Below are 16,397 nucleotides of genomic sequence, written 5' to 3'. Positions count from 1 at the left end.
CACAACTATATTACATTTCATATTTGGAGAAAGAATAACATTTAATCCCAAACACTCCATGTTCACCTTCAATTCAAATTGTAAACATCTAAAATGCTCCCTTATATAAATTAAAACAACACCACCCATTCCACTGACCCTATCTCTCCTATAACAAGTATATCCTGGTACATTAATTAGGTTAGTAAGAACATTATGATTCAACCAAGTCTCAGAAATACACACACAAAAAAAAAAAAAAAAAATCCAAATTGGAATCAATAAGTAAATTCTGTATCTGATCTATTTTTGGTAGTATACTTCATATATTTATATGTCCTCCCAGAATTCCTTTAGGTTTATTCCCAGAGTTCCAGATGACTTTAACATGATTCACAGTTTGAAAGAGTCTTGACTTCTTCTGTTTCAAAATTGCATGATTTATTGCATGCCTTTTGGCTCTTGTAAAACTCTGTTGACATTCGTCCGTTATTGCAGACGGGCCATTACAGTAATGGCAGTCTGTAACTGGCATATAAGGATTAATGTGAGGCATAGAACTCACCTCAGTGTCCATGTAAGTGATCTCAGACTGAACAAACACTACTGCCGCTGCTTTTACTCCTGCTAGACAGCACAGCTCTGCATTTTCCACTTTATCCACAATTGGAAACTTCAGCCGCTGCCCAAGTTCACCTGTCGATTCATTACGCGGCGCCGCGTCTTAAATGGCCGGACCAGTCTCGTCACCCCTCCGCACCTCCCCAGGCGATTCCCAACGACAGCCAGGGACAGCTCCACCGGGACAAACACCATCCAGCCTCGGAGTCAGGGTAAATTACAGATACGTTATTGACATTATAATTGGCTGGAAAGCTGTAATCGTTACATGTGGCTCTGCCTCCATCGGTATGAAAAAGTGGCCCAGGATTTAAGTGTACATCTCCAGATGACAGCAGCAGAAGTAGTAAAAATTTAGCTGGGTACAAATGATTCTTCCGCCGCATGATTGTAGTTTTGAATACTGGTTTAAAGATCAAAGCGCGGCCATCACTAAGGATCCGTGTGAACATTGTAGCGTAACCAAATCCAAAGAAATGCAGTTGTGTCTTTTCTGATAAAATGCCCAATGGATCAGCAGAAATGGAGTTTGCTTTAACCTCAAAAGTCTTTGGTGCATTGTACGCAAGTAAGACAGGCATCAATATTAGGACACCACAGATGACAAGGTACAAGCTGGGAGTGCTTTGAACATCTTTGCCTTTGATTTCAAACATATTTATGTTAATGGGGGGTGAATCTTCGCTGTTCAAGTATTGCTCCAATACTTGAACAGGGAAGACACACATATTGGATGATAGAGACCCAACAGAGACAGAATGCACAGACTTTGATTTTAATATAAGGGGTAACTGAGGAACACGGGTGCACAGAATGACTTACTGGACTAAAGAAAAGGAACAGGACCAAAAAAGGGCACACAGAAACAGGTCCATATTCCTGGCATATCGTTCCCTTTCTGGAAGGCACATCATTGCACTGATGGAACAACAGAAGGAGGAGAATGGATATCCGGGAGGAGGATGATGAACAGAGTCCAAGGTGGAGACGACGGAGGGGGGAGCCTGTCTCTGTATGTCCTCGTGTCTCCTTCCCTTTCTCAGGGATCAAGGGTTGTAGTTGTAACCCGAGTCAGTGATGTTAAAAATGCTAACAATGTCCTTTATTGTGTTCCAACCAAAAAACTGCACTTCCTGTGAGATCTCTTTTCAATTCATGATATACAAATGTGAAGTTCTTACATTGTAGACAGAGGAAACGCATTGTCCATAATCCATATTATTCCTTGCTCTTTTATGCATTACCGTGTCAACTAGCTATATTGTGTTGGACTGAGCTTAAAGTGTACAATGGACAAAACATAATGCTTTAAAATGTGAATTAGAAAGTTCCATTCAATACATTTAGTTTGAAACTCTTTCTACACTAAGGGGATCTGTTGGGTTTCTCTCTATTATGAATCTTCATGTGCCTGTCAAGGCTTCCTTTTAGACTAAAACAGTTTCCACACTGAGAGCATGTGTAAGGCTTCTCTCCAGTATGAACTCTCATGTGCTTGTTAAGGGTTCCTTTTTGATTAAAACTCTTTCCACACTGTTTGCATGTGTGGGGCTTCTCTCCAGTGTGAACTCTCATGTGCTTGTTAAGGGTTTCTTTTACATTGAAACTCTTTCCACACTGTTTGCATGAGAAAGGCTTCTCTCCAGTGTGGACTCTCATGTGTGTGTTAAGGGTTCCTTTTACATTGAAACTCTTTCCACACTGTTTGCATGACTAAGGCTTCTCTCCAGTATGAACTCTCATGTGCTTGTTAAGGGTTCCTTTTACATTGAAACTCTTTCCATACTGTTTGCATGACTAAGGCTTCTCTCCAGTGTGGACTCTCGTGTGTCTGTTAAGGCTTCCTTTTCGATTAAAACTCTTTCCACACTGTTGGCAGGTAAAAGGGTTCTCCGTGGTATGAATTTTCTGGTGGATTTTAAGGGTTCCACTTTCAGAAAAACTCTTTCCACACTGTTCGCATCTGTAAGGCTTTTCTCCAGTGTGAACTCTCATGTGTCTGTTAAGGTGTCCTTTTAGAGTGAAACTCTTTCCACACTGTTGGCAGGTGTAAGGCTTCTCTCCAGTGTGAATTCTCATGTGTCTGTTAAGGTCTCCTTTTAGAGTGAAACTCTTTCCACACTGTTGGCAGGTAAAAGGGTTCTCCATGGTGTGTATTTTCTGGTGGATTTTAAGTTTTCGACTTAGAGCAAAACTTTTTCCACACTGTTTGCATGTGTATGGCTTTTCTTCAGTGTGAATTCTCATGTGCATGTTAAGGTGTCCTTTTAGAGTGAAACTCTTTCCACAATGTTTACATGTGTAAGGCTTCTCTCCAATGTGAATTCTTCCTTTTTGAGTGACACTGTTTCCACACTGAACGCAAGCAAAACAACTTCTAGTTCCTGTAGTTTGAGCTCTTTTTTGTTTAGAAGTCTTTTCAGACTGTAAGGAACAAAAATAATTTTCTCCAGATACGAAATCATGAAGATTCTCAAACTGATCTTTCTCTTCAGTTTCATTAAGTTCTTCTCTCTCCTCTTTCAGCGCTGTTAGGTCTAAGGTGGAAAAACAAAGAAATAAAAGTTAATCCCAGTTAAGTGGCACAAAACAATTAATATCAAAGCATGTAGATATGTAATGCATGTATGCTAGATCCAATACCAGGGTGTCCAAAAGTGATCCTGCTCAGCCGGAGTTTAGGCTGGCCGTTATACAATTAATAAAAATAAAAAAATAATAATAATAATTTGGAAAATCTAATGACAGAGTTTATTTATCTAATTTAAATCACTTTTAAAAACAACAAGTGTTTATTAAAGTGCTGTACAAGCATACTAAATTTAAAGGTGCCATAGAATGCATTGAAACAATATTTAGGACCCGAGCCCAAAAGGGCGAAGGCCCTATTGTTCTTCTAAGGGTTCTTATTAGGGCCCGAGCCCAAAGGGGCGAAGGCCCTATTGTTCTTCTAAGGATTTTTCTTTCTTTTTTTTTTTTTTTTTTTGTTTTGTTAACCTTCCGGGTACTCATGGGGGGGGACCTGGGTGTGGTACAGGGCAACTACAGCGCCCCCTGGAGCACATTTAGAAAACTTGATGTACTGCGCACACATACATACACGTATTCATATGAAACTCGGTACACATATAGATCTCACTGAGAGAAAAAAAAACAAATTTTGTACTCTATGTCATAGGCTCCACCCAACAGGAAGTGAGATATTTAGGGCTGTTTAAAAAGTGCATGCTCTGGAATTTAACATACTCCTCCCAGGATTTCCATAGGATTGTCACCAAACTCGGTCAGCATGATCTCAAGACATCGGGGATGAGGGGATTTCTGATATCTTGAACGGTTTGGCCGTGGCAAGGCGACAAAGTTATGGCGAGAAATGAGAAACAGGAAGTGTGTAATAACTGTTGCACACGTTGCCTGATTCTGATTAACCTTCACCAGTTTGTTCGTTGTATGATGCCGATTACATAAACGTGACTATTATGAGTCAAAGTTACAGCGCCACCAACTGGCAGCAGGAAGCGTGTCATTTTCAAAATGCTTTGAAATCAGCCTCTTAATTTTACTCGATTTTCTTCAAACTTCATCAAAATAATGTAAAAACACGGCTGATGAGAACATGTAAAGGGGTCGATGATAAATCAAATGCTGTTGCCATGGCAACGGGTCAAACTTTAAAATTAGATTCCTGTCTTTTCGAGGCAGATAACATGTTTAGAATTTCATGAAACTCAACACACACTTGAATATTAACGATAGTTAGACACTGGCAAAAGGTAATAAATGGGTGTGGAGCAGGCACTCTATAGCGCCATCTTTTGACAAAAGTTGTGGGGTTAGTTTTTCCTACAGTCACCAAACTCTGTACATATATTGATCTCATCAATCTGGACAACTTTCTAAATCAAACCCATTAGCTACGACCAACAGGAAGCCGGCTATTTTGATTTGAATGTGGATTTTTGGAAAAATCAGGCTGTAAACAAATTCACACTTCTACTAAGAACAACAAGCTGTTCACACCAAACTTTTTTAACATGAAGAGAAGATTCTGAAGATGCTAAATTGCGAGCGGATTTGGGATATCTTGAACCGTGTTGACGTGGTAATTTTTTTAAGATATAGTAAAAATGATAACAGTAATTTTTTTTTAGATCTTTAAAGTGCAGCATCCAGACTCTTTAAAACTTTTTTTTTCACTCAGATCTAATCATTCTGAGAAAGTGATGTTAATATCAATTTTATACAAGCTTCCATGAATTAAAGAAAATAAAAAAAAAGAAATCAGAAACCTGCTGTCACTCTGCCTGAGTGGCTGTCTATGTGTGTGCGTTGTTATGTCACTACAGAGTGACTTAAAGTGTCACAACACCCCCCTGTTTCAGAGGTGCTTTTTCACACCTCTGGTTTGAAAAACTTTCTGAAAAGGGGCGTTGTTCACTGGGGGTAAGGGGTGGGGATAGAATGTGGAGAGGAGGCAGAGACTGCATTAAAGGAGGAGTGACAATAAGTGAATACATTCTGCTAATTTGCACACAGACAATGTAAACACACACACGTTGGCAAGATGGACAGCAATGCTAAGAGCAGCAGCTCCAACGGTTCTGAGAGCAGTGTGGAAGTGGAGGACTTCTCCCCACCAGAATCCCCACAATAAATAAAATTATGTATTTGCAACGAATGGTAGTTTCTCTGCTTCCTAAGCTTGTACATAAACCTAAATACATTAATTTACTGTCATATAATCACGATGAACATAAAACAGACATATTGGGGTTTCATGAAGACACACATGATACAAAATATTTTACCTTTATTGATTTTATGACATTTGGATGATAAATAAAATATAACATAACATTAGCATTTACAGTCCTGATGAAATGTGTAAACAGAACAAATTATGCGGTACTTTGCAAGTAGTACACTGGTAGACTATCATTTGATAATAGCACTCAAAGAAACAAAGCAGATGACACATTTGCTAAATGGCTAGTATAATAGACATGTAAATGGACATGTTAAAGGTCACATTGTTAAAAGTATCCAAATGGTGAAACATTCAGCAGTCTTCAATTTTTATAGCCATTACAAATGTTTATTTTTAATAGTGTTTATAATTATATATAAATATATAAATATATGGTTGAGATTAATATAATAAAGTAATCTACAAATAAATAAAAACAAACTTTACTTAAATAGCAAGGATTCAGAATTTTTGTGAACATCAGCTAACTCTTCGTTCTGGCTTCTAGTGTGCTGTGTTGATTCTGCTTGACCGGTGAATCATCAATTGTTTGGCATGACGCATCTTTTGTGAGCACTTCTGTCTGAGTCCCCACATCGCGACCCAACATACGTCCAGAAGATAACTGCAATTGTTTTACAAATATTTAGCAACAACACGGTACCACGTAGTGCAAAAAGACACAAAGTACTACACGCACATTATTTAAAATACTTTAACGAAAAACTTTGATCATGCCCGATCATTAAACTTAAGGGATGTTGTTCAAGATAACATCATATAATATACATTCAAATAAGATGTGCAAATCAAACATGTACCATATTTGTGCAGATAGCAGAATCGAAAGAAACTGGGCTGGCATCTTTGTTCAAAAGAAGACGATCCGCGAATCCGGATTCCACAAGTCCCCAATTCAAAAAAACGGTATGAAAAGTTCCTTACAGCAGGGCTCTAGACTAACTTTTTGCACTGGTTGCACTGGTGCGCCTAACTTTTTTTCTTAGGTGCACCAGCACAAAAGTTAGGTGCACCCAAATTTTCAACCGCATCACATTTAACACCGCAGTTTTACAAGTTCACTTTTTTTTTACTTTTTTATTTTATTTATTTTTTAATCCCTGTCCATATAAGCAATATTGACTTGTAAATGATTAACTAACAATCTGGTCAATATAAAGTTCTTTATTTGAAGCATATTTTTTCCCCAGTACTTTACCCTACTTTGTGTAATAACGAAAACATTTCAGTGAAAAAATAAGTCCAAAACTCTCTATTTTAACATTTTGAACAATAGGGCTTTAAAATTGTTATTTTATTTTTATTTTTCGAAATTCTTGTTTTAATTTTTCTCATAATCAAATGAAAGCATAAACATGTATTTATTTTTAATCAAATGAAAAATAAACCTTTTTAATTTTTGGCAAACATATATATGATTTATAAATAGGAATATATGAACACCTACATTATACTGTACAAAAGTAATACAGGACTAATATTGTTCTGTTTCATGTTAAACCGTACTTTTATTTTGACAGGTTGCCGTGAACTTCCTGTGTGTACAGTATGATATGTTCCTTCTCAAATGAAACGGTAAAAGTGACACAGTAGGTTTGGAGATTGAGTTTATCTGTTCATGTGAGATGCAAATGCCAAAAATTAGCGGGAGCGTCACGCGTGCTTCAGTAGCCTACGAGTGTAGTAAAAAAAAATACACGTCTCCACCATTAATACATAGAGGCAAACGGAACATGCAGGATTCATATTAAACGGTCTTTTTGCCTTTCAGTTTTCATAGACACTAGTCCATATCGCGATTTGAATGAAGTGACAGACCAACTTTTGATTTATCAATCCAGAAATCGACGTATTACGTGGCATTCCGCGCTATAGTAAATTCGTTTTTTATGAATGGAGTCCGCGATCCAGTCCGTGTTTTTGCGGAGGAGGCATTGTAAACGCTTGACAATGTAGAGACAGCCTGACTGCATCACATGCATTTTCAAACGTACACACACGTACAGGAATATCTGGACCACGGCCAATCAGAGGGGGGGCGGGATCCGTCCTTTATCTCTGATTGCTTTAGACCACGATATGGGTCTCATGTGTGTCTGTTGTTGAGCAACAGGGAGACTTAAAGAGTGACGGAGTTTCGTTTTTTTCCCCCTCGAACGGCTGGTCGCACCGGTGCAACCTTTGATTTTTTTTAGTCGCACCATTGAGAAATTAGGTCGCACATGCGACCAAATTGGTCGCACTCTAGAGCCCTGTTACAGACAAATTTGCTGTGTGTTTTCGTAGGACTGCGCAACCGAGCAGCGCGCGCAATAGCTCATGCAGAGCACGGTGCAGAGATTGGATTAGACGAGTCCTTTGTCATGTATAATGTTACACTGCTCATTAATATTGCTTAAACGGGGCCGCCAAGCCGATGACGTAAATAGGTACTGTACAAGGCACACAGCCAATGAGCGCTAAAAAAAAAAACTGCATCTACGTCACAGGCTCAAACTTAACTTTTAAAACCGGATGCACGAAATGGTCACAAAAAGCGCAAAAATGACCAATTTCCACTTTGTAACATTTTAAGTGACATATATTACTGTTTTAAGCAATGTACAACATGTATATATCTGTAAACAACTCAAAAAATGTGTTTTAGGGTTTTGTGACCCTTTAAGAGAGACTGAAGGGGGAGGGGTGAAAGAGAGAGAGGGAGAGAGAGTGGAACATGCTGTCTTGCTAAAGACCATCTTTGAGGAAGAAATGCACATTGATGTATAATCTACAAAAATATGTATGATCTAATCTTTGAGAAAATATAAAGGGTCACTAACTCCTTCATTGTTTGTATTTTGCAGTTGTTTTTTTATTTATTTTTTACTGAACTGTACCATGAACTTGTCCTATTTAGTCACATAGCAAAAGATTAAGAAAAATACAACTTTTTAGCATGAGCGATTTATCTTCATTGATAGACATTTATTTTCATAGTGTTATTTATTCAATATAAAATTTAAATTAACAATTTCAAGACAAACTTTGACAAGAAAACAAACTTTGCTGTTATCTGTTCAAAACATCTGAAAATTATAAAATTTTAAGATGAGTTATATATATATATATATATATATATATTAGGGATGGGACAAAAAATCGATTCACCTAACTATCGCGATTTTTTTATTTACGATTTTAAAATCGATTTTTTTACACCAGAATCGATATTAATTCATATTAAATACATTGCTTTATTTTAACACTTACTTATAAACGTGGACGAAAGTTACGTCTTTTATTTCAGCAGAGGGCGATGTATTGTATCGGTTACATGATGTCACATCTCTTACCAGCAAACACAGCAAGAGATATACAGCCTGCACCATCACTAGGGGTGCAACGGATCGAAGATGATCCGTGATCCGTACATACCAGCCCCCACGGTTCGGCACGCATGTGATTCGCGGATTAACTGTTACATTTATAACCATCATAGAGTAAAGGTTTATAATTTGCACGTTTTCTTTTATTTAGCTTCTGATTGGTCGTTTTTAACCATTGCAGCAAAAGAGAAGTCGCGCGCTGTTTTTTTTTTTTTTTATCCGCTGCCTCACATACCAGAAGCGAGCACGCGCACAGAGAGAGAGAGAGAGAGAGAGAGAGAGAGAGAGAGAGAGAGAGAGAGAGAGAGAGAGAGGCGCGATTCACACAGATTGAGCCCTTAACTTCTATTTGAAGGGAAACGTACATACAAAGTAATGTCTAAATACCCGTTTTGGTATTCCGGTAAACACAGTCGGTCATGTCTTCAGTGAACCGAAACAGCTGAGAAAGAGACAAAGAGACGCGTGCCAGTATTAGGTGCGTGCATTTGGCCTTAAAGAGACAGCATCCTATAAAAACCTGCAGTGAGAAGCACTAGTTATTTTACAATTAAATATTCAGTTTGTTATAAACTGAAATAAAACAGGAAAAATGCAAAAATGTTTTTTTTTATTGTGGATATATTGTGTACTATTCACATTTTTCCACATGGTCTAGAGAGAAAGAAACAAAATCGCAACACATTACAAAATCGAATCGCAATACTTGTAGAATCGGAATTCTTAAAAAAAATCGCAATACATATCGTATCGGCACCCAAGTATCGGAATCGTATCGAATCGGGAGGTAGGTGTATCGTCCCATCCTTAATATATATATATATATATATATATATATATATATATATATATATATATATATATATCTCGCCCCATTACAATACTCAACTTGATTTTTAAAGATATTTTGAAAGAATGAAGCGTTTATAGAGCACTTTATTGTGTAATGCTGTACACCCACATGAACTGTGTTCATGTTAATGTTAATTCACAGTACATAAACTAATGTTAAAATATACTAATTTACCATTAAACAATATATGAAGACTTTTTTTTTAGCTTAATATTAATTAACATTAATAAATACTATTTAATTATTGTTCATGTTAACTAATATAGTTAATGTTAACAAATGAAACTGGATGGTAAAATTGTATATTTAGTGTGTATGTGTCTGAGTGTTGATTTTAAAGTGTAAACCTTTCAATTCAGTAAACTTTAAATCCAAACTGGCTCAGGGTTACTGTGAATGCATGTGCCAACTGGGCACCGTTTTCCTAATTGATTCTTAGTTATGTAGTGCTTAAAAGTGATGTCTTATAACAGGAGTCACCTGCAAAGCAATATCCAGACAAAAAATGAACAGATAGGTAACGAAGACATTTAAGCAGAAGTGGTGGACGTAATGCAAGCAATAATAACATTTTGTTATCATCATGAATTACCTGTTCGGTAACACTTTCTATGAAGCCCGTATTTATAATACATTATAAGGGTATTCTTAAGGCATTATAATGAATGCATAATGCATTATAAAAAAAACTTATAATATGTTATATCATCTCATGAGTATTCATAAGAACAGTTTTAATGTATTATAATTTGTACATTTTTGTGGTTATAGCTTTTAAGAGAATGATTACCTCCTCATAGTTATAACATATTATAAGTCTCATATCTTGCCATGTTTCTCATGTCACTTTACTTAAAGCATACAAAGACCACTTATAAGTAATTAGGGGCCAAGCCCTGAAAGGGCTGTAGCCCCTATTGTATCTGTATGTTTTCTTTTTAGGGGCCAAGCCCGAAGGGCTGTAGCCCCTATTGTATCTGTAGGCGTTCTTTATTATTATTATTATTATTCTGCTCGTCCAATGGGAGTCTATGGCAGCCCTATGAACGCAATATAGGAAAATGATGAAAATTGGCACAAATATAGTCATGACCATAAATAGTAATCTGACCAAATTTGAAGTCCCTAGGACCGACTCTATAGCGCCACCACTAGTCCAAAAATTCAACATAAAAATGCTAATAACTCCTGAACCCCTAAATCTAGAAAAATGAAACTTAGTAGACATGATTCCTCTCATCACGCTGATCACATTGAATACCTTACATTAAGACTCCACCCATTACAGTAGCGGCCATTTTGAAAAGTACTGTAATCAGTCTATATGCTACTCCTCCTTCAAAGTTGATCCAATTCTTCTCAAATTTGGCTCAGATGATCTCTAGACTGAGCTGAACAGACGATACTAAGCCAAAAAATTTTAGTCATTTTTGTTCAAAAGTTATGATGTCGCAAAGTTAACGAGGTTGACCCAAAATTGGTTCAAAGGCTATATCTCTGCCAAACTTTAATCAATTGAACTGAAACTTGGTATGCTTCATTAGCACCATGGTCTGAGGGTCCATGCCAAAGTTGGGAACAGCGCCACCTATGGGTCATGAGATAGCAAAAAAGCATATATTAGCTTATAACTTTTGAATGCTTAGTCAGAAATTCAATATATTGGTGTCAATGGATTCCTTGGGCTATGCCGAATCTGAGGATATCAATTATGCTAGGATTGACTGAACCATGTGTCCGCCATTTTGAAATATGACATAAATTGCTATATTTTTTCAACCATTTGACATATCTGCACAAAAATCACTAGGCGTCATCAACACAATGTCCTGGAGGTACCTCAGAAGTTTGAAGACAGCGCCACCTACTGTTTCAGAGGTATAATGATTCTTACAAAAACGCTTATAACGTCTGAAAACATTGTCCAAATTTTGAAAACTTTATATCGTTTTATTCCCTGAGTTATGCTTATTCTGCCAATGTCTCATTTGTCATTTTCCAGATATTTGACTGTCAGCCATATTGAAGTAAATGAAAATCAGTTTTTCCTCTACTCTTTCCTCAAATTTTTCCCAATTTTGTCCAAAATCTGGTCTTATGATCTTCGGACCAATACGCACAGAAATGACTAAACAGATTTTTGATATTCATTACCGTTCCTGAGAAATACCTCTCCAAAGTTGACCGTGCCTGTGTTTGTTGATTTATGCTAGTTAGCTTAGCATACAAATTGGTTAGCATGGTAATTATTTGCCATTCATTTTAATGTAGCTCTTTAGCTATCAGATCAACCATAAGCTACTTTATTATTAAGTAATCTTAGTATGCTAATCTGTCTACAACGCTTAGTCGTTCTTTTGTGAGCTCATTCTCTCACCCCTAAACCTCTCTTCTGGAGCCAGTTGACTGTGGGTGACCTGAGTGGCACACTATGCTAAGCCATTGGATCCAAAGCACAAAGTCCGTTGTGCTGTGGGTTCGAGTCCCGTATGGTGCAACTTAATACAATTGTGCATAGCGTTGTGCTGTTTTGATTCCTTTATTATCCAGATCAGCATTGTACTAATCTGTATTGCTCCTGGATTAAACAAATGTCTTTTTCTCAGCCAATAGGAGTCTATGGCAGCCCTATGAACGCAATATAGGAAAATGATGAAAATTGCCACATTTATAGTCATGACAATAAATAGTAATCTGACCAAATTTGGAGTCCCTAGGACCAACGCTATAGCGCCACCACTAGTCCAAAAATTCAACATTATAATGCTAATAACTCCTGAACCCCTAAATCTAGAAAAATGAAACTTAGTAGACATGATTCCTCTCATCACGCTGATCACAATCAATACCTTACATTAAGACTCCACCCATTACAGTAGGGTGGTAGAGAGGTGAAGGACGGTAGAGAGGTGAAGGGCGGTAGAGGGTTGAAGGGTGGTAGAGGGGTGAAGGGCGGTAGAGGGGTGAAGGGCGGTAGAGGGGTGAAGGGTGGTAGAGAGGTGAAGGACGGTAGAGGGGTGAAGGGCGGTAGAGGGGTGAAGGGTGGTTGAGGGGTGAAGGGCGGTAGAGGGGTGAAGGGTGGTAGAGAGGTGAAGGGCGGTAGAGGGGTGAAGGGCGGTAGAGGGGTGAAGGGTGGTAGAGAGGTGAAGGGCGGTAGAGAGGTGAAGGGCGGTAGAGAGGTGAAGGGCGGTAGAGGGGTGAATGGCGGTAGAGAGGTGAAGGGCGGTAGAGAGGTGAAGGGCGGTAGAGAGGTGAAGGGCGGTAGAGGGGTGAAGGGCGGTAGAGGGGTGAAGGGCGGTAGAGGGGTGAAGGGCGGTAGAGAGGTGAAGGGCGGTAGAGGGGTGAAGGGCGGTAGAGGGGTGAAGGGCAGTAGAGGGGTGAAGGGCGGTAGAGAGGTGAAGGGCGGTAGAGGGGTGAAGGGTGGTAGAGAGGTGAAGGGTGGTAGAGAGGTGAAGGGCGGTAGAGAGGGGAAAGGGTGGTAGAGAGGGGAAAGGGTGGTAGAGAGGTGAAGGGTGGTAGAGAGGGGAAAGGGGGTAGAGAGGCGATAAGGTGGTAGAGAGGTGAAGGGTTGTAGAGAGGTGAAGGGTGGTATAGAGGGGAAAGGGGGTAGAGAGGTGAAGGGGGTAGAGAGATCAAGGGTGGTAGAGGGGTGAAGGGCGGTAGAAAGGTGAAGGGCGGTAGAGAGGTGAAGGGTGGTAGAGAGGTGAAGAGTGGTAGAGAGGTGAAGGGTGGTAGAGGGGTGAAGGGCGGTAGAAAGGTGAAGGGCGGTAGAGAGGTGAAGGGTGGTAGAGAGGTGAAGAGTGGTAGAGAGGTGAAGGGTGGTAGAGAGGGGAAAGGGGGTAGAGAGGCGATAGGGTGGTAAAGAGGCGATAGGATGGTAGAGAGGTGAAGGACGGTAGAGAGGTGAAGGGCGGTAGAGGGGTGAAGGGCGGTAGAGGGGTGAAGGGCGGTAGAGGGGTGAAGGGCGGTAGAGGGGTGAAGGGCGGTAGAGAGGTGAAGGGCGGTAGAGAGGTCAAGGGTGGTAGAGAGGGGAAAGGGGTAGAGAGGCGATAGGGTGGTAGAGAGGCGGTAGGGTGGTAGAGAGGTGAAGGGCAGTAGAGAGGTGAAGGGTGGTAGAGAGGGGAAAGGGGGTAGAGAGGTGAAGGGTGGTAGAGAGGCGATAGGGTGGTAGAGAGGTGAAGGGTGGTAGAGAGTGGAAAGGGGTAAGGACAACGCTAAGTTGTGCTTTTGTGAGCTCATTCTCACTCCTAAACCTCTCTTCTGGAGCCACTTAACTGTGTGTCAACTCAGTGGCACACTCTGCTGACACACTGCCTCCAAAGCTTGAAGCCTGTTGTGTTGTGGGTTCGAGTCCTGCATGGTGCAGCTTTATGCAATGTTATGCTGTTTTGATTTGTTTGTTATCCGTGTTGCGTTCGGCGGCTTGGCCCCGTAATCGCTGCTTGCAGCTATATTTTATTATTATTATTCTTCTTCTTAGCCAATGGGAGTCTATGGCAGCCCTATGAACGCAATATAGGAAAATGATGAAAATTGGCACAATTATAGACATGACCATAAATAGTAATCTGACCAAATTTGGAGTCCCTAGGACCAACTCTATAGCGCCACCACTAGTCCAAAAATTCAACATTAAAATGCTAATAACTCCTGAACCCCTAAATCTAGAAAAATGAAACTTAGTAGACATGATTCCTCTCATCACGCTGATCACATTGAATACCTTACATTAAGACTCCACCCATTACAGTAGCGGCCATTTTGAAAAGTACTGTAATCAGTCTATATGCTACTCCTCCTTCAAAGTTGATCCAATTCTTCTCAAATTTGGCTCAGATGATCTCTAGACTGAACTGAACAGAAGAAACTAAGCCAAAAAATTTTAGTCATCTTTGTTCAAAAGTTATGATGTCGCAAAGTTAACGAGGTTGACCCAAAATTGGTTCAGAGGCTATATCTCTGCCAAACTTTAATCAATTGAACTGAAACTTGGTATGCTTCATTAGCACCATGGTCTGAGGGTCCATGCCAAAGTTGGGAATAGCGCCACCTATGGGTCATGAGATAGCAAAAAAGCATATAATAGCTTATAACTTTTGAACGGTAAGTCAGAAAATCAATATATTGGTGTCTCTGGATTCCTTGGGTCATGCCAAATCTGAGGATATCAATTATCCCAGGATCGACTGAACCGTGTGTCCGCCATTTTGAAATATGTCATAAATTGCAATATCTTTTAAACCATTTGACATATCTGCACAAAAATCACTAAGCATCATAAACACAATGTTCTGGAAGTACCTCGGAAGTTTGAAGACAGCGCCACCTACTGTTTCAGAGTTATAACGATTCTTACAAAAATGCTTATAACTTTTGAAAACATTGTCCAAATTTTGAAAACGTTATATCATTTTATTCCCTGGGTCTTGCCAATTCTGTCAATGTCTCATTTGTCATTTTCCAGACATTTGACTGTCAGCCATATTGAAGTAAATGAAAATCAGTTTTTTCCCTACTCTTTCCTCAAATTTGTCCCAAATTTGTCCAAAATCTGGTCATATGATCTTTGGACCAAGACGCACAGAAATAACTAAACAGATTTTTGATATGCATTACCGTTCCTGAGAAATACCTCTCCAAAGTTGACCGTGCCTGTGTTTGTTGAATTATGCTAGTTAGCTTAGCATGCAAATTGGTTAGCATGGTAATTATTTGCCATTCATTTTAATGTAGCTCTTTAGCTATCAGATCAACCATAAGCTACTTTATTATTAAGTTATCTTAGTATGCTAATCTGTCTACAACGCTTAGTCGTTCTTTTGTGAGCTCATTCTCTCACCCCTAAACCTCTCTTCTGGAGCCAGTTGACTGTGGGTGACCTGAGTGGCACACTTTGCTAAGCCTTTGAATCCAAAGCACAAAGTCCGTTGTGTTGTGGGTTCGAATCCCGTATGGTGCAACTTAATACAATTGTGCATTGCGTTGTACTGTTTTGATTCCTTTATTATCCAGATCAGCATTGTACTAATCTGTATTGCTCCTGGATTAGACAAATGTCTTTTTCTCGGCCAATGGGAGTCTATGGCAGCCCTATGAACACAATATAGGAAAATGATGAAAATTGGCACAATTATAGTCATGATCATAAATAGTAATCTGACCAAATTTGAAGTCCCTAGAACCAACTCTATAGCGCCACCACTAGTCCAAAATTTCAACATTAAAATGCTAATAACTCCTGAACCCCTAAATCTAGAAAAATGAAACTTAGTACACGTGATTCCTCTCATCACGCTGATCACATTCCATACCTTACATTAAGACTCCACCTATTACAGTAGCGGCCATTTTGAAAAGTACTGTAATCAGTCTATATGCTACTCCTCCTTCAAAGTTGATCCAATTCTTCTCAAATTTGGCTCAGATGATCTCTAGACTGAGCTGAACAGACGAAACTGAGCCAAAAAAATTTAGTCATCTTTGTTCAAAAGTTATGATGTCGCAAAGTTAACAAGGTTGACCTAAAATTGGTTCAGAGGCTATATCTCTGCCAAACTTTAATCAATTAAAATAAAACTTGGCATGCTTCATTAGCACCATGGTCTGAGTGCCCATGCCAAAGTAGGGAATAGCGCCACCTATGGGTCTTGAGATAGCAAAAAAGTATATAATAGCTTATAACTTTTGAATGGTTTCTCAGAAAATCAATATATTGGTGTCTGTGGGTTCCTTGGGTGCCGAATCTGAGGATATCAATTATGCCAGGATTGACTGAACCGTGTGTCCGCCATTTTGAAATTTGACTTAC

At 39.2% G+C, this 16,397-nt stretch overlaps 1 pseudogene; it reads right to left on the bottom strand.

The window, feature by feature from the left end:
- LOC141341157 (uncharacterized) overlaps positions 1-16,397 on the bottom strand; it is a 210,595-nt pseudogene that overhangs the window by 114,818 nt on the left and 79,380 nt on the right.

This window comes from Garra rufa, chromosome 1 (assembly GCF_049309525.1).
Source record: "Garra rufa chromosome 1, GarRuf1.0, whole genome shotgun sequence".
Taxonomy (NCBI): Eukaryota; Metazoa; Chordata; class Actinopteri; order Cypriniformes; family Cyprinidae; genus Garra; species Garra rufa.
This window is presented reverse-complemented; position numbering and strand designations above follow the sequence as displayed.